The sequence below is a fragment of the Onthophagus taurus genome, chromosome 11 (assembly GCF_036711975.1).
Source record: "Onthophagus taurus isolate NC chromosome 11, IU_Otau_3.0, whole genome shotgun sequence".
NCBI classification, from domain to species: domain Eukaryota; kingdom Metazoa; phylum Arthropoda; class Insecta; order Coleoptera; family Scarabaeidae; genus Onthophagus; species Onthophagus taurus.
The window spans coordinates 14,285,891-14,306,491 of record NC_091976.1 but is presented as its reverse complement, the minus strand read 5'-3'; the positions used below and the strand labels follow the sequence as shown (position 1 = coordinate 14,306,491).

Sequence of the window (20,601 nt, the reverse complement as noted above, 5' to 3'; positions counted from 1 at the left end):
ACAACTTTAAAGTTTTTTATTAACGAGTTTCCTCATCTATTTTTGTCAGTGCTTTTCTCCAGCATGATATTAACAAGTTCCATGCTTGTGCAGAGGTTGTAGGGTATAATGGTTGCTCCCGAATCAAAAAGACTTTCATATAAATTCATGACGACCAGTGACATGGTCCAGGTATATCTTGTTTTACAACACAATTTGAAAGCTTTGATTCCAATTTTAAGTGTTTACATAAATCATTTCGGAAATCGTTTCGTGTCTGCTTTAAAAAACTCTTTGTTTCGTAAAATAAACAAAAAATTAGAAATGTAGATAAATCTACTAAGCATAATTATTTGAGATTCGCTTCTGAATGTGCCCAAAAGAAAACTTGATAAGAGATCGGCACCAATGAGGAGTTGTTAAAAGTAGACGAATCGGGACTAATCTTGTAAGTCACAACTAGCTTGTTCAAGTATCATTTCTATTTTTATAAGGATATTTAAAGTATTCATATAAAAAGATAAAAAGCCTGGATAATATTAAGTTTGTTTTAATCGTTAAGGACCTGCTGATAGTCGTCCCTGTAAACAAGTCCTGGTATAACTCGAATCGCTCTCCTATTCATTGCAAACAACAGCTTAAAGACTGAACATGATCCCACAAGTATAGCCCATACATCAACTGGAACTAAAAAGAAAAAGTAACTCATAAAGTAAGCTTAAATTTCGTGAGCAACTTTGGTTTCGCTGATAACGTCGAGGCACTATGATGCCTTCTACATTCATTTCTTCACCTTAGTCATTCATTTTTGATGCATTTACTCCTCAATTCTTGTTGCCATAACCTCCGAGGTAAAAATGAGCTTTATTGGAAAAGATATTTCATAATAGGCCATTCAGAGAAGCAAGAAAGTGATTGTGAGATGGTCAACTACCTTCAGTTTTTGAACCAATTCGTCGTTATATCGGAGTGTTTGTGTAAAATTCTTCGCACAGCCCTATTGTTGATGTTCAATTCTTGTGGACGATGACGGGTGAAGATCCCGGCTACAACAGCAATATTTTCGAATAACGTGCCTATTGTCTATTAACATGCCATTTGAACCAACTTTCTTCGCAAATTTCTTTACATTGTTCTCGGTTGGTGCTTCTTTATACCAAATTTTGTGCGCAATTCTTGGTAAGTTCAGCATCTAACTTACTACTATGAAACTAAGCTTTCAATGTTTCTCTACGTTGTTCACCGTCGCATTTCGCTAACCAGGAATAAAATACTAAATGTGTATCACTTGATAGATGATAGTAGAGCTATAAGCGACAGTTTATAAACTTCATCATTTTTCAGCTTTTAAAAGAAGTATTGTGACGAAATTATCAAAATTAAATTTCTCAGCCAAATTCTTTTTGGTAAATGTGATACTTTCCCTTTGTAGATCTGGTACTCGCCGATGTATCCACTCTTAGAAGCTCATCTCGATTTTGTACACCTTTTCGATAGGTTTACTTATTACACAACTATTGTTTGAGTTATGACCTGCCTTCGAATAGAACTATAGTCCATACCATCAGAAATGCGAATGACTCACTGCTTGAAAACGAATACCAAATGACGTATTCATATGAAGCCATTTCACTGTAACACACGACAATATATGGGCATAATACATGTGGAAAATAATGCGGAAATCGATGAATCATTCGCGTTCCTGGTGGTATCGACTATATCAACTTATACTTCACAAGTGTTCAGAGGTAGCTTTATATAACTTCTCGAAACCAAGTTGTTTCTCTTTATATCTAATCGCAAACCACAATTGTAGATTATTACATTTTTAATCATTATTATTAAATATAGATAATCAATTAGACGTATTTGAAGGCTTAGTTGTTATCTATAATATCGATATTATTTATATGTGTTATTAAGAGTTCTCTATCAATATTTTTCTGTGAAATATAATGAATTGAGCATTTAAGTCTTTTTCTAGTTTTTGGAGCAAAAAGGTGACACACAAAAAAAGGCAGTAGAAAAAAAATGTCGAGGAGAAAAAAGTATCATTCGACGAAAACCACTCCAACACTCGTTGTTTGAAACGAGAGTCCTTCGAATGTTGATGCTCGTTAATTAGTAGAGAACGTTTCGTAATACAGTATACAGTTTAAAGCTTCAAGCAAAAAAACCAAAGAGGAGTAAGCGTGAACAGTTACGTAAACGATCATTATTAAAAAAGTTTCAAAAAAAAAGACAAGTTTGAAATTAAAAAACTACATACCTAGTTCCCTTTGAATACAATTAAAACTACATCAGCGTTTCTCTTGTTTGGGCGTTAATATCCTACCAAAAAAGAATGACTTTTTATGGTCAGCGAAAATTTTTGCCGCAAAAAATGAACAGATAAAATTTATTAGGTGTTTATTACGACCGGGGTAATTAATAGGCAACAACGCTGAATCTCTATACGCGACGGGGGAGTTCATGATGATATGTTTGTTCAACAATATTCAGCTGGTATCTCTGTACATACAAACACATTAATCTGAAAATTGCTACGACCATCTGGTCGCTATGAACGATATGACTCTCCCATTTTTTTAATGGTATCGAAAAGTGCTAAAAATTTGAAACGATGACATATTATTAATTACTTTTATTACACATTTCCGCTTTTCTATTTTTAACTTTTTTTTATCTATCATGAAATGAAATTCAATTTTATTTATTCTGATTATTAATATATGTATATAAGTTGAGAAATATAAATCATAAAGAGATATAAATCAACTATTAGGAAATTTGCAGTTAATTAATAAATGACACTATTGAAATTAGTCAACCAATATAAGAATTCACCATGCAATTTTAATATAATTAAAAATAAATAATTATAATGGAAAACAATTTATAATTTATGAATGTATACTAGTTATCAAACATTACAGATTACAATTGACAAGTTGCTAAGATAAAATAACATAAAAAATGGCTTGGTATCTATGTTAGAAAATGATGAAACGATAAACACCTTTGAATAGTCCAAGAAGCAAATAACTGTTGCAGTACCTCTATCGGTTGATAGGTTATGATACCAGAATCTATCTGCAATAATCAAAAAGCACTCAGGAGACAAAAACTACGACAAGGATCGTTTAACAAAACAACCAAAAATAGCGCTCTTATACGTTCAAAATAAAGATAAATGGAAAAAGACATAAAACTTAATTAAAACCCACGAAATCCAAACCATCAAATGTAAATCTCCGATTCCAGCTATACAAATAGACCTTGCAAGCGTTGAAGACTATTTAAAGTTGCAAGAGGGCAATGCACTTCTACACATTTCACCTCTCTAGCGAAAAGAAGGTAAAAATCGTAAGTAGGGGAGACTCACTAGCATGAGCGAAGAGGACCTTAAAAACAACCTTGAAAATCAATGGTACCAATGAATACCGCCAATGAATTAAGAAAGGGGATTGAAGTTACCAAATATTACAAAACTATAGACGATTTTTCGTACTATAGTTTTGTAATATTTTTTTTTTTTCGTAACTGTAAAAGTAGAGTCACTAAGGATCAAAACTAATACCTACTACCGTACCCAAATTTTTTTACACTAAATTTATGAAATGTGGTGAGTCGTACTCTACACACCAGTGTGAGAAACCTCAAAGTCAAAATACCAAACTACTGCATGCCCACAGAAACGATATACCACTATTATCAAGGAGACGTCATCGTATTTCTAGTAAGAAGACGTCAATCATCCAGACGAGTCGGGAGCAAAAATCGGCGCCAAGAACGAGGATATGAGGCACAGGGACACCATAAAGAACAATTAAACATATTTGAAAAGAATCAACCTATACTCGCAGGTTACCTTAACGCCAAAATCACAATTGGTACTCATGAGTTACTTAAATGGGCAAACAAAATAACAAAGACACCTCCGAATCCGGCGTATATCCATGAACTGACACAAATGATACATGTCTTATTGTTAGATATAATACCTCTAAAAATATCACAGCAAAATTCCAACTCACCATGCTCCACGATCATCTATATTTTTCCTACCAAGGACATTGAATTGTCCTGCGAACTCAAAATCAATTAAAATAAAAATATGGATTGGACCCACTTTCGATAAATTCTGCGCATACAAGACATGAAAATCATTAAGAAAGTCTTATTGTTAGACAACAAGATAATCCAGAAGAAGACATCGCAGCGGCATTGCAGTTTGTCAGAAAAATTATTATATACAGAGTGGGGCAGTCAATTCGCGCTATTAAAAAGCTATTTAAAAAGTATTATAAAACATAAGTTTTCGCAACAAATGTTAAGAGAAAAGATGAAATTTTATGTAAAACAAAATAATCATTTTGCGCCTATTTTCTTTCACGGAAATTATCGCTGACATGTCGTAGTATTGCTGGCGTTATTGCACGAATTTCGTCTTCAATCCGTCAGTCTTGTATCGTTACCGGACGTACCTCATACACCTTAGACTTGAGATATCCCCATAGAAAATAGTCACATGAACTCAGGTCTGGCGATCGTGGAGACCAATGAATATTCCAAGTTTTACTGATGAAGCGGTCCGGAAAAAATTCTCGAAGAAAGTTCAGTTGCTCCATCTTATTCGAAATGAGTACTTTCATTAATAGGCACTTTTGGAATGAAAAAGAAGAATTCGATCATATCGCGCTGATATTACGGTAACTGCATGGCCATCATCATTCTCAAAGAAGTATGAGCCAATTATGCTATACAACGACATCGCACATCAAGCTGTAACTTTGGCCGAATGGAGAGATTGTTCATGAAAAATATAAAACAATTTAATTAATAGTTCAATAATTTAATTATTTTTGAGGTTACGAGATGCAGAAGTTAGGAAATTCGACCAAACTATCATTTTTAGAACATATTTCCTTAAGTATATAATATTATACGGCCTGTAACATAGCAGTATTGGTTACGGCAGGAGCAGCATTTGTATATAATTGTGATGCGTCAATTGACAGAGGGAATATTTCGACGAAGTTCCCAATGTTGCTAACAATGTTGAGGAAAACCTGTCTAGATGAAAAGTAATAAATCTAAGAAGTCCGACCATAGGTCTTTTTTTCCACTACTTGGTGACTGAATGTGTATTTCGAGGAAGGCAAGGCGACCTGCTATCTTTAAAACAGCCGAGTATTACTTAAAGTAAATTGCAATTTTTCGTGTATTTGTCATAGAATATGAAAAGTATAGGGTTAACACCAAAGTACACTAGACCAGTAAAATACCAATAACACGTGTGTAGGAGGTCGAACTACACATTATGTACAGCTGTATGTTAGCATGAAATCATCGTTTATACAAAAAATATAAACAACATTGTTCACATTGTAAGCTTAACATTTGCTTTAACCGAACTTAAATATTTTTTTATAATCCGAGATATGGGTCCTTAAAACTGAGAAAGGAATTTTTAAACAAAAAAGAACATCAAATGTGGTAAAAATATCAGTTTTCTAAAATTAGTTCCTCCGAAGAAAGAGCAATGTAAGCGCCCTGCTTCAATCTCCAATCTGTGGTAAAATTTAGCTTTGTGCGGATAAATACTATTTGCTTTATAAGTTCTATGTAAATGTGACCCACTTACGATTGCATTTACGCTTCGATTTCTTAAAGAGATGGTGTGACATCTCGATATGACATGTATCTCTCATACGGAACCAATCTATTCAACTAAATTATCTGCATCAGTTATTTGGATTTAAAAGTTAGCAGCTCATCTTTCGTGATAGGATATGTCTATTCAAGATATTATTAAAGGTGAAAGTAACGGTATTAAAAGTTTGCTGTATATAAACTACATTTAGACGTTAATAGAAGGTTTATACAATGTCCATTATTAAAATTTTTTAAAACACATTAACTGCAAAAATGTGGGAATTATGTCCAGGTGACAAAACGCGTTTAAAACAGAAATGATGCTAATTTTATACAAAAAGTGTTTATTTATTGTTACTACTTATTACATACTAAATTAATAATAATAGGCATTATTATATTGTATACTTCATAACATTTTTGTCAAATTATGGCATGTATTTGATATATACATGCCATATATGGCATTGATTTGATTTCTGCCTTTCTCTTTACATTCAACGTTGGCTCTTTTAGTAGTGTATAGTAGTAGTCTATATTAATATTACTATTGGGTCTATTGCGATGATTTCGGTTACATCCAGCTTTATTCGGTCTAACGATTATCAAAATATCATTGAAGTATATTTTATATCTAATACACACACTGAAAAAAATGCTTTTTCATTTTTACTACGTGATAAATTACTTGTAAATTTCTGTCTTGATTGTAAATTTTCTTTATAGGGATTAATTTTACTATCTCAACTGAATAATACGACCATATCATAGGGTCCAAATGACCAATGCGTACATTGTAAATCGACCTTATTATTTTTCTCAGTGTATTTGCATACACTTTTTGTTAATGTTTGAAAATCAAAAAATTTGATAGTTTCATCTGCATTAGAAGCTTTTTTATAGACGTGCTAATGATAACCATGTTGCTCAGTAATGACATTGAACAAAAAATTTCGGTAGCAAGAATTTTTCTTTTTAGAAGACTTAGCATTTACTTCATGGACGTTACTACGTCCGGATTTGGAAAATTTTTGTCGTATCAATTCTATTTGTGAAATAGTGATGCTGATTTTTGATGAAATACTGAGGTCTGAGACACATAATGCTAATCTGGGGAACAGAAGTCTCATTTTAATCTGGGGAAGTCTGTGACAATTTGGTGTAAAATTATCAGTAGACTACTACAAATGTGATATCCTGCTCTTCCGGCTATCATTTCATGCCAAACACTGCAATACGTTTTTTTATTTTATAGGTGTATCAGTAACTGATTAAAACTATTATTTTGAACCAAGTCCTATGTCTCGTGGTTGTAGGTTCTGTTATTATTGGCAGCGGACTTGGTACAATATAATTGCACATAGTAAGTCTGTGTTGGACAGGTTGGACTTATTACCTTCTCTAGTAGCTGGATATGGTACAATATAATACAATAAAAAGGGTGGCAGTTGTAACTGCTTATAACACAAAAGTAGACACTTTCCTTTTCAGAATTTAATTGAAATTCTAATTTTAAATTCGCATTAATATTCTATATATTTAAATATTTCGTAATTATAACAACACATATTAATAGTATTTTTTTATTCAAAAGTTTTAAAGGTTTCAAAGGTTAGCGGATTAGTATCAAAATCTGATACAGATCTATGATTGTACTGTAATAGTCATCTCGTACACTAAATTTCAAAAGATTTATAGTGGACTAGTACTATTAATTTTGAGAGGACAAAATTTCTGTTTTGCAAACGTTCAAGATTATGTACAAATTTTGGTTTAAACGACTTAATTTTGTTCGTTGCAAGGCATCTTCTAATTCTGTCTTTAGAAACACTTAAATTTAAAGGAGGTTTCAAGCTTGCATAATGATTATTGTGAAAGTTTTGCACTATTCCGTCATTATTTCTTAGCTCTCGTTAATGATTTGAGTCTTTTAGAATGCACTTTGATACAGGCGCCGTTGAACACTTTCTTTTCCGGCGAACAGTGTTGGTGCTAACTAGAGGTATATACATTAAGGTGTTTGATATTAAATTTTAGAAGATTATTCAACAGCAGTTGCAGTAACACCACCATGTCTGGTTGATTGAAATAATAATCTCCGTAATTAAACCTGCACTATTTACGATTACAATTAAATTTACCCACTTGGGACATTGTTTCATCTTCTTGTGTCCAATACTTTTACTTGTCTTGAATTTCAACAATTTGCATTAAATTGTCGTACTGTTCACAAGAAAACAATTTATACTGGTATATATATAAAAATCATTAATTATTAAGATAACCTCAAATAGATAGAGATAGTTGAGTAAAACTGGATATTTAGTGTTTAATTTTCGATAACTTTTTGCCAAAGAAGATTTTTTAATGTTTTCTCTTTTCACAGTTTCGCATAGGTTTTGCCCTTTCTTAATAAATCAATACTGTTGTGATTTGGCAATAGATGTAGTGGTAATTTGTAATTAGTTACTTAGGTGTCAAATATCCCGGTTTACCGTGCCTGTCGGGTGAAACGGAATAGTAATGTTTTTGTGACTCAATAAAAAACTTTATTATTAAGATTTCAAACATCGAGAATAATGCAACTTTGGTATAACTACTTACTGAAGCTGTTTGTCATAAAACTAAGTAAAATAAAGGAAAGCAGTGTTTTATTTGTAAAAATCTCATGAACACTCACTTCATTGTCGTGATCTATAATTTTGACATTTTACCCAGTCGTTATCTGATTTGAAGTTTGAGTAAACTTCCATACTTCCGAACTAAAAATATTTCTGAACATCAGGTCTATTAAAACCCATGGCTCTTGCAAGCGATGTTGGCTCAGGAGTGCGTAGTTTGATGTTTGAATGTGTACTAGAAAACCATATAACCAAGACTTACCTTCTTTTTTTATGTTTTGATTAAATCGATCGTCCATGTGATTTCGCTCTGCCGTTTCAAACGCCAAAGTTCTGAAGTCATTCAGTCTGAAACCAAATAATCGTGCTTGCATAAAAAAAAATATGTTGCGCTCTTTTCCAGGTTCTGAGGAGAATGTTGGTGTGTGGCGACTCATTTTCTTTTCGATGACTTTTTTCGGTTAAGCTCTCCATTCCTTATTTTTTAACTCTAGCTTCAAAGGAACTTTAAACTGCTTGGAAGCCTTCAGATACCTCATTTACGGGATGCATAGTTTTACACAACTGTGCATTTCAAAATAAATTATTATTTTTTGGTTCATACAATGATGACACTTTTAATTAAGGATCAAAACGTAGAAGGAGAAGTGACACCAGAACTATGAGCTACACTCATCATTACCTTATCTCCAGTCAGAACTAAAATATTTGGTATGAAACGAACTCACATTTTTCGTTGCATGTGTTTTCTCTCACAGACTTGCGCTAACTTCACTATTATGGTTTGCAATACTTAATAACAGATCGTATGATTTCAATATGACGAACAACAGGTAGATGGTTCTACTCGTTGTTGGGAAAACAACGAGTTTTACCTTACCATGTCGTTTTAACCGATTCTCCACTATATCGTTTTATGTCAATAAACTAAAGCGTATATACATAAGGCATTACTTATTATTTTTGGTAACAACTTTTCATATTCAAATACGTTACAAGTGATGTCCAAAAAAAAAAAAAATTAGCTTCATCTATCAATTCAAAACTCGCTTAATAAGTTACGCGACTAACTTCTCTCCATTTAGTAACGCCACCTGTTGACATCTATTACAACTAAAATATATTATTTATTTTTTCTTTATTTTTACTCTTTTTAGAACACGATTTTTACTTTTCGTTTTTTTTAATGAATGCGTAAGGAATAAGATTCGACAAGATTCTCATATCACATAAAAGAAAACTGAAATCGTTACGACAGCAATCCAAAGCTCTTTTTATGTTTTGTTTGAGTCACGCGTTTTAATGATAACGTTAAAGGAATTTTAAATCTCGATGTCTTCTATTCGTGTATTCCTTTTTTAAAGGTGTTTTTTAGATAAATCAGCGTTGTAAATGTTACGAGATGCAAACAACCAAAAAACCCCGGTAACTTTTTATTATTATTTTATTATCTCTGGATACTTCCATATTTTCCGGTTTATGGTTTCCAATAAAACAAACGTATCAAAAGCTTTACACATAAATTGAATTGATTTTTTTTAATAATTAAAAAGGAAAGCTAGCTAAATGAAGTCGCTTTTGTAATTTATAATTAGAAACGTTTTACATTTTCGTAGTTTTCGTCTGCGATGCAATTTCGCACCACGTTGACATCCGGGTCAACATCCCCGTAGCTCACCCGTGGGGCGACATTTTGCGGCCCTACTAATTTTCGCGACATTGCGCGCAATTTCCAAGCACAACTGGACGGACGTCAAGACCTAGTTCATCAAGATTTCCCTTCCCTTTCCAAGATTCCCTAACGTAATTAAACCCAAAATTGATAAAATCCAATCCCATAAAAAAATATCATTTTCCACAGTAAATACTTAAAATAACATTGAGAATGTTTTCGTTTTAAATTACTACTTGGAAAGTTACGAAACTTGAAAATTTGTGAGAGCGAAACAGGAAACAACAGGAATTAGGTATAAACGAGAATGTTTAGATGTAATTATACCCTAAAAACGAAGCCTGAATGTATGGAGTGCTGGTAGTGCAAGATCTGGGGTATTATGTTTCGGATGCGGATGAGCGTTTGTATTCGTGTTTTACGAGTATTTGTTCGTTGGGATGCCATTCATAAGCGTTGGTCCGAAAAATCGTGTGCACTGTAACGTAATTCGTTCTTTCCACATATGCACACAGCTATACATGTGATGCATTGAAAATTTATGAATAAAATCATTTCAACTAGTAAATTTAACAATAATTTAGTGTACAAATTAAGAAATAATTTTTGAATTTACGTAGATAGAAAAAAATATTTAATGTGATAAAGTTCAGATGTCGAATAGCTATTATGTTTTGTTATCCTTTGTTAAATATGGTCGGATGTTCCCCTTTGTGGTTTCTAATACAATTGGGTTGGGTTTGTATTGTTATCGATACTATTTTAGAGAGGTTATTAGATAGAACATAATCGCCACCGGATTTTATGACAAAGTATACATTAAAAGTACATAAAAAGGGATAAAAGATTAAAAAAGGGAGATGAGTAAAAAATTTGAATTTCAAATTAGGCGTGAGTTATGAATTACAAATTACGTTAAAATGGACTAGAAAGAAGAGATTTGAAAACTTTATCCCGAGTTAATTTCGATGTTTTTTCATGATTAATTATAACAGAATTTATTAAAAAGTACCGATTTATACGTTCAATATTTATATAAGCCCAGACAAATACAGGGAATGGATTTAGTTGGAATCATTTTTATAAAAGCAATATAAATTACTCTCTATAAAATACACAATCCTCATTCCCCGTTACAAATGAAACGATAAAAATAAAAATAACTTACAATTGTCAATACATCGACATGTTCTAATGTCACGTGGATTGTAAATATCGACGCGACGTGACATTAGCAATATGATTAGATATAAGAGAAGATTAAGAAAAATCTGGCAGATAGCCCGATCACCGAATATTAAAGCAAAACTAAATAGGGCTATCCGTCTGATGAAAGAAGCCCTCTCTAAGTAATCTCTCTAATGATAAATAAAGGAAATAAAAGTCAATAAAAAGTGATGGACAGTGGGCGAAAAGTAACAAATTCAACATATACGAAACGTCTTTAACCAACCGAACCCCACCACAAGAAATTAATTGAAACCTCACTGAATGCTTCCAATGGAACTGGTCCCCCAATAAGAAAATTTAAATTGTCTGAGCTTAAAACAATCATTAACTCCTTAAAACGTAAGAAATCGCCCAGTTACAATCTTATAACCGAATCGTTTCTTATACATATTCTCGAGCAAGGACTAACTTAACTACTTGCTAAGGACTACTTATCTTTAACGCAATATTAAGACTTGGAATTTTTTCAAAATAAAGGAAAGTGTCTCAGATAACCATGGTGTTCACATATTACTGTCCAATAAATCAATTGCTGCTGCATTGGCATTTATTTAAGAGTTGTGGAATACGTTTGTATGAGAGATAGGCATATGAAATAAATAATCAAGACGAAGACGTACGGGAGGAATACGAAAATTAACGATTTCAAGAAAGAATCAATACTAGTATTAATGATGGAATGTTAAACCATCTCCGTATGAGCGACGCTGACGCAGTGGTCCATTTCGTAAATCTAGGTGGACAAAATTAATATAGAAGAAAAATACAACTTTTTTAGACATAATTATATTCAAAAACTCATAACAAATGTTTTAAAAGTCTTCATCACTACTGCACGAGAGACTACATTCTTCATCTGTCGACTCGTCTGCAGTGAAAGATTCCTGCTCTTGAGATGACTTTCTTAATAATGAAATTACTTCATCGAAAATATTCTCTATTTTCTTAGGAGTGAGACTTCTGAAGTTTGTCGAAATTAATAACATATTGAATAGATCCTCGCTGTTGGTGATTCTGGACTTTTTCTATCGCGATCCCTCGGAAACCTTCCAGAATCCTTGTTGCGCGCTTCCTGTACTTCTCCAGAAAGCTGCCCAATAGAAAGAAGAGCCGATTTAACAATGTCCGTTTCAACTTAGCAGGGTCTATAGCATATTCTTCAAATGTTTCCAAATTTATTTCGTATCCACTCGCAATTATTGCCTTTAATAAAACTGCAAACCGTTTAATTAGTTCCTCATTCACTCCTGTGATCATTCAGTATCATTCATTACTTGTTCCGTAACCTGGTTTGGAAATATCCACAGTATTATGTTTTTCGCTTGTCTACATTTTCCTGGTCCTTTTTTCTCACTTGTCAGGTTTGAACTTCAAGTTTGTAGGTAATGTCCAGCAGACATTCGAAGCATCTTATCCACGTGTAAAGACTTGATAACCCAAAAACGAATGTTCCTTCATCAACAGGCGTTGATGCGTGTCTAGCCAAGTTATTCATTTCTTTAGGTGTTGCACCACAGATATAACACTTTTGAAATGATTCTTGTGCAATAACACTGCATAATATATAATTATATAACTGTAGACACTATAGTTTCTGTTGGAAATGTTCGGTTCACCTATATCCACGCGTCGAACAAAGCTCTTCGAGTGAGTGTGTCGTCCATTGTAGAAACTGCAATAATACATAAAGTTGGTGAAATATGGTTGCAAATATCATTATTTAAACTCTTGAATAATTACTCTAACCAACTATTTTTTGAGTAAAGTCGGACAATTATAGGTAAATTTAAAATGGTGATTAATTAGAAATAATTAAAATACTTCTTGTACTTGCTGTTTAAATATTTATTGAAATCGGTTTCGAAGTATTACTTCATCATCAGTCAAAACCTTAATTAAATGAAAAAAACAAACCAAAATTAACATCATCGTAATTAAACAAATTTACTTTTAATTCACGTCAAGTCCTTAAAAAATGTAAATCCTCATAGACCAACACACCTGTTGAAAATAAACATTCAACTAACAAATTCAACGTTTAAATTGATCCAAGAGCTTGCAACATGGATTCAAATAACAATTATAGATAAAATTTACTTTGTTACATCATTCTTAATGAATTGTCGTATAATATTTTAAAAAAGTACATTTAGTTACTGCAAGATACTTTACATACCTTTAGATTAAATTTTAGAAACACAGAACTGCAATTGCTAGAACACTGCTTGTACGATGACCGCTCAACTAACGTAAGAAACTGGGCTGATAAATGTAACAATTTTAGCGGCTGCAGTAGACCCTTCGATAAGAAGTTGAAGCCTCCTTAAACAGGCTGATACGTAATCAATGTACTCGAAGTTGTTTTTAGAGCTTAGATATTTTAAGAATTTCTTTTGAATCTTTTCAATTCTGGAAATATATACCAGATATACCAGATCTTTAATATTACGGATTCTAATCAGAGTCGCAGAAGCTTAAGCCTCTAGGAATACAAAGGTGAAAAAACCGACTAACAATTTTAAAACCATCAGCTTACATCAAACAATGAGCGTTTAATTATTCAAAAAATATCATTGATGTAAACGTTAAATAGAAAGTGACTCTCTTACGATACACCGGAGGGAACAATCATGCTGTCTGAGAAATAAATGATCATTGATGAGGCCAACCAACGCACAAGATATTCATCGATACCAAACATACGAAGTTTTGAAAGAAGCAGAATATGATCGACTTCGTCGAAAACCTTAGTAAAATCAGTGTATATGGAGTCAACTTGAAGGGAATCATCCATAGAGTTTAAAATATAGTGGGTACCGAGCGACCCGAGAAAAATTCGTGTTGTCTATAGTCGATTTCAATTTTTGGATAAGTCGTCAGTACCACAGTCATTTGAGGTGATTTGAGTTACGTAATGAAGTTCATTACCGCATTGGTTTCATTACGTAACGTATTTTTAGCCCAATCAGAACAGACTTAATTTATTGAATCGAGCAACAATACAAAAGAAAAAGTGCTACCTACTTAAAGAGAAACAATACTATTTATTATAAATATTAATTGTTATGTTTTTACATTTCGAAACACTTATTCCAGATGAGTAAACATGTTACTGAAACTAACATTAATTCAAAATTGTCAACATTGTCATCGTTTCAAAATATTTTTATAAATTTCAAAATAGACCTTTTCAAAGAAATTAATTTTTAAGTAATTTTTAGCAGTCGTAGATAAAATGTTGTGCCTGGGCTAGAGCATAATTACAGTACTCGTGTGATTACATGACTCGGTCTACGACCTCGTCGTGCAATTCTCCACACTCGGAGAAATTCTACAGTAATTATGTTTCTAGCCGACTTGTAATATAAATAACTATTTTAAGTATTTCACTAAATAATGGCAATGAAGAAATAGATCTATAATTAGATACCTCACCGAGATCTCCGCATTTAAAGAAAGGTGTTACATGACTCTCCTTTCTAACACGCAGAAACACTCCAGACTGAATCGATCAGTTATATGTAATTTGTAAAGAAAAAGATAGAGACCCACACAGCTTTTAATTGTGACGGCAGGAATATCGTCCGTTTCCGGTCCTTTTGGCGAGGCAATTAGCGAACAAACAGCCTGAGATAGGATGGCAGCAACACCGTTGTGAGTGATAGTGGCTGGAGTATCAAATCTCTAATTATTAATTTGGATTTAGAAAATAGCATGGTACAATAGAACAAGTGCACAACTATTATACAATTGCTTTTTTGGACGTGTCATACAGACTTTGTCATAGGCTATCGACATTGTTTGGCATGACGGTCTTACCACCAAACTTAAAATCAATCATATCTGACGGAGGGATATTTTTATGTAAAATACCATAACGCATATTCACCTCTGCTAACGATACATGTTGGAGTGCCTCAAGGCAGTACTTTGGTATTCTACACACAGCAGTTATAGCTGCTCATGCATTTCTTAATGCAGCGTATCAACACCTACAATGTTATTTGCTATTGATGGAAGAGTGGCAAGTAACAATAAATCCTAATAAATCCACTCATATCACTTTCACATTAAAAAGCAACCCGTTCAAAATGCTATCAAATATTTGGGTATCCACCTACCAATACTTTTTCGCCCTCAATTATTAATTGGAGATATTTGTATTTATCATCTCGCATGACATTTTAATAGTAATTCGCGTTTTTTGTTTACTCTAGTGAATACTTCTTCATTTGTTACCCTTGCAGTCCAAGGGATTTTTAGTATTCTGCGCTATGTCCACATTTCTAATGCTTCCAGTTTATTTATTGCACTTGTTTTCAAGGTCCACCCTTCCACTACATACAGACGCACCGATCATAGATAACATTTCCCGAACCTCAATCTCATATTTAGATCGAAGTGTGAGCAGGTGAATACGCTTCAAAATGGTTGAAATGCCTGTCTAGCTTGTTTTATGCAGCACTTAATTTCATTGTCTGGACATCGGACAACGAAATTAAATGTTTATAGACAGCCATGTCCTCAGGCATTTGAATTTGTTTACTCTTTCTATTCGTGTATCATTGATTGTTAGTTCAGCACTCTAAGTAGAGATTAAACAGGAGCGGCGACAGAACGCATCTCTGGCGTACTCCACATCGGAATAGATTGCTGTTGAATTTATTTAATTTAGATTATTGTCGAATATTTACCCGAGCTACTCTAAGAAATGCTTTTTCGTAGTCGAATACGTTAATGGCCGTTATCACTTCTTTTGTACCCATTCCCTGTCTGAAGCTAAACTGGGAATCAGCCATGTCCCTTTCAGTTGGTGAATTATTTTATGGAAGATTTTTAGGGTATAAATTCTGGCTGTATTTACGTTAGATAGTGGGATAAATATGGATTCTAGTCATTGTTGGGGGGTACCAACTAGCACAAATTGTGTTAAATATTTGATATAAAGCGGTAATGCTACTTTTATCTAAAAGTTTCATAATTTCCAATGAAATTTCATCCGGGCTAGGTGGGTTATAATTTTTTCGAGTTTACGACTATCTCTATCTCCTCCCTAGATATAGCTGGACCAGTTATGCATTCGTTGTTTTCAGACCTCTTTGTAAGCTCGTTTCCAAATAATTTTTCAATGTATCTGCCCCAAACTTTGGTTTTCTCTTGAGTGTCAGATAGTCAAGATAGTCAGAAACTATCCGTACATCTTCGCCGAGTAATATCTCTTCCTTTTTGCATAAACACTGGGTCTTTGATGTTCCTTTTAACTTTTTGTGTAATTTGGAGGTGTCTTGTTGATTCTGTAGATGTTCGATTTCTTCGGATTCATTGTTGAATCCTCTCTGCTAGTTGTCGTGATGTTCCTTATCTGCATGTTGACCTCCTTGCTTATTTCATTCCATATCAGAGAGTCTTTGATTTTGTCACATGCTATTCGATGTGTGACTGGTCTTATGTTTTTTGCCAATAATACTTTTAGAACTGCTTACAATACATGGTCAGAAGACACATCCGCTCGGGGTACGTACAAGCCCTCTTGATAAATAAGCTAAATCTTCCGTTGATTATAATATAGCCTTCGTGATTCCGTACAGGTTTATGTAGAGTGTCTGCAGGTAACTCCCGTGTGTATAAACGAAGAGTATAATGCTGAAACTAGGTCGATCGTTTCTGGTTCCATCCCCCAAGGTCCGACGATATTTTCAAACTTCCCTTTTCCAATTTTAGTATTAAAATCTCCCATAATTATCTTGAAGTCATGCTTTTTGGTGAGTTTGAGCAGTGTCTTGATCTCATTGTACAATTGTTCAACTTCTTTACTGAGTCACCCGCAATGGGTACCTAAACTTGTATAATATTAAGGCTATGTTAAGGCTAGTTATTTACGAAGTTTATAACTGATTCTTAAATTTCTTAGGTTTTTAGTTATTACATTTTTTTATCTTTCCTATGGTTTCTACCTTCATTTCCAGAGTAAAAGAGTTCCATTTTCAATGCCACCGTTTCACCCAGCCACCATGTTTCAGCAACAGCGGTAATGGCCATCTTTAATCTGCTCATTTTTTGTGCCAAATTCGTAGATATTTCCACCATAAACAAACTTCGGGTATTCCAGCTTCCAATACAACTTTCTGCATCACGACATTCAAGACAATTCTGCACGGAGATTCGAATGAAACTATATATAACTGCAGACAAAAATTTTGCATTGAATGTATCCATGTGAAATGTATCAAAGGGTTTTTGCCAAATTACATTTTGCATCAAGGTTTTAATATGATTACTGTAAAAAAAGCAATTGGCCAGCGATGATCCAAATATCTAAGACTTTATGTTCACCCAAACCGACTTACAACAGACCTATTACACTGGACAACTATTAAAAGACTAATGGGATGTGAAATCTATCAATCTGCAATCCATCTGTAAATTGCGATACTACAACTAGTATATAATACTATTTGTTATCAAGTGATAAACTTTTAATTTAGATTTGTTTTTGGGTTCACTATCAGGCAGATTTCTTCTATGTGAAGAATATCTGTGTTTTATTTGATATATATTGTCAAACATACTGTTTATTATTGTTTTATGCGATAGATTGCAGTACTAAATGAGATATAAATCTATCTTATGATATTTCGTAATTTATAATAAAAAACATTCGTGTCAAATGATTACAAAACGTCTTAATTTTCAGTAGTAAATTCGATGCTACCTTTGAAATTTGAACGAAAAGACCTTTGACTTCATCAGGTTCGATAAAGTTTCAATTTTAGGGAAGCGAAACTGATACGTGAAAGGTAGGGGTAGCAAAAATCTATTAGCAAACTTCTGAAAATGGGGTGAATAAAATACGAAAAGTGTGTTCACTTTATTATCTAAAAATGGGTGGAAGAAAGGGGAATAAATTGGTTATTGTCTAACGTAATTTTATCTTATCTAAAAACTTTCCAACAGTTTTAAAAATAAAATAATTATAATAAAATCAAAGCAAATTACAAAATAATTTTCATACAAATTATCTCATCTCCATATTATTTTCGATTTCAATAAAACTAAGAATATTTTAAAGAACGTAACTAAATGCAAATAGCATAAGAAGTATCTAAAGAGAACGCGATGATAAGTCCAAAAACGAAAAGTTACTTATCGTTTTTTTTCTTTTCCGTGGCTTCACAAAATTTCTAAAAGAACAAACTTTAGAACTGTCTTTGACGAGATGAGTTGCCGCGAGAAAGGAATTCACTTCTCTGAGCCGCTTATAACGCTCGCGAACTTACAGCGGCAGTATTATAATTTGTATACCTAATGAACGCGTTCGATATAGCTTATAGCCTTTATCTTTCAACGAAAGTCAAAGAGCCATGAGATTCGTTCAAAGAGATACACCATATTGATGCGGTTTTATCGATTTTAGATAGGTATTTGTTTTTGTCGATTTATAAAGTGTATTCAATGTTAATGAAAGGCAACAAACGATTTCTTTTCTATGTGTCGTTTTGGTTTACTCCACGTAGAGGAAATGGGAATTTACCAATTTTCTGCATCGGTTAACTATTGGAAACTAATTAGATTTTGTTTAAACTTGGTTGTAATTAAAAGTTGAGTGTTGCGTGTGTGCCTATTAAATAATGAAGTTAAATGAAAATTAAAACCTTTAAATTGGTGTTATTAAAAGTTTTTGTCTAAATACATATCCAATCAATTTTTAAAATTGAGATATCAACCATTATAACTTCTCTAATAAGTTGTGATTTTTACTAAAACTACAACTGACAACCGTAGAACTAAAACTAAAAACATTCGGGTTCAGCCTTTCGGGGCCTTTAAAAAATGTCGTTTGACGTTTCGGATGCCATGTTGCAACCTTCTTCAGAAAGAACTTACACTATACTTAGCACTAGAAACATTCGGGTTTAGCCTTCTTGAGACACATGGCTTATATACTAGTTGCAGTCCTTAACCGTTTCCTTGTAGATTCATGTTTTTAACTTCTTTCCCTTTTGTTATGTGCATAATCTTTTTCGGATATTTATTTGCACCCCCATATCCTCTAAGCAGGCGTTACAGGTATTTATTCCTCTTTGTAGTATCAACAATATATAATCTGTATAGACTAGATCGCAGGTCTTCATCGGTGTTAGTCTGTAACATGTCTTTTAAATATTACAAATAGTAGTGGATTCAAGGCTTTTTCATACCTTTCAAAGGTCTCCAAGGTTATCAAGCCTTTTAAAATAAATTTTAGATTTTAAATAGCCCAAAAGGAAATAATGTAAAAGAGTTAAGTCCAATCTACCGATTAGGAAATGCTTGGTTGAGCACCTCTCGTACTAATCGTGCATAATGGATGGGATGAATAGGGATTTTCTGCAATTGGAAATATTGCCGCTGAACCCGGAATTACTTCTAACTGAAGAAAATCCAGATACCGTTCACTATTCAGTATTCCAAGAAAATAGTACGCTCCAATAATTCGATTATCCACTATACCAGCCCACACGTTGACCTTTTCGGGATATTGAGTTTTCGCATTGAACTCCAATGCGGACTGTGAATTGTCCAATAACGGCAGTTATGCTTATTGCCGGTACCATTTAAGCAAAACGTTGCTTCATGAGAAAAGAGGATGTTTTTAATGAATGCCAGATTTATGTTGGTTAATAGCACTCGTCGATCAAAATCACCATCGCAAAGTTCCTGCACCAAGTGCCTTTTGTAGGCGTGATATTTTATATACTCTTTTTAATAATGACACTGTGTTTTTGGATGTACAGTACAAGCTCGATAATTCGGCACCATAAAATTTTTCACACTGATGAATTACCGAATGTGCCGGACTATTGGTTATTATCGAGAAAAAAGTTTTACTATATGAGAAAATAAACAAAATAATGATCACTACTGTATTAAAACGTTTATTATTGAAAAGTAAATGTAAAATGGTTATAAAAAGAAATGATTATGTTATTTGTTAATGACGTATCAAGGAATTTGTCAATTGTTGACTGTTTTCTACAATAATAGGTTTTACGGAGTATATTTTCTCTCAATTTCCTCAGTGTTAGTAGAATATATGCAAATTGTTTATTGTCTTCGGCCCAAAGGATATTGAGATCAATTGGTTTTAATGCGTCCTCAGATTTCACAGAGTTCACTTGAAGTTTGGAGGTAACCTCTTCTACATTACCATTGTCTTATTCATTACTAATTTCTTACTTCATTTATTAATGTAATCATAATCTTCTGCAAACCACTCGTCTATATCTTCCTCTGTGAAGTTTGACTTTTCTTCTTGATTTTTTAGCATACTCTTCAACTCTACAATTGAGAGCTCGTCTTCTAAATCCCATTCACCTTCTACTTCATTGTTATTTAATGATGGCCACAACTTCTTCCAAGATGATTGTATTATTCTGTCAGGTATACTATTCCAAGCCT

General features: G+C 33.2%; 1 protein-coding gene across 2 annotated transcripts in view; it reads left to right on the top strand.

The window, feature by feature from the left end:
• LOC111429484 (Myoinhibiting peptide precursor) overlaps positions 1 to 20,601 on the top strand; it is a 99,643-nt gene that overhangs the window by 29,101 nt on the left and 49,941 nt on the right. The gene's annotated exons all lie outside the window — the stretch shown is intronic.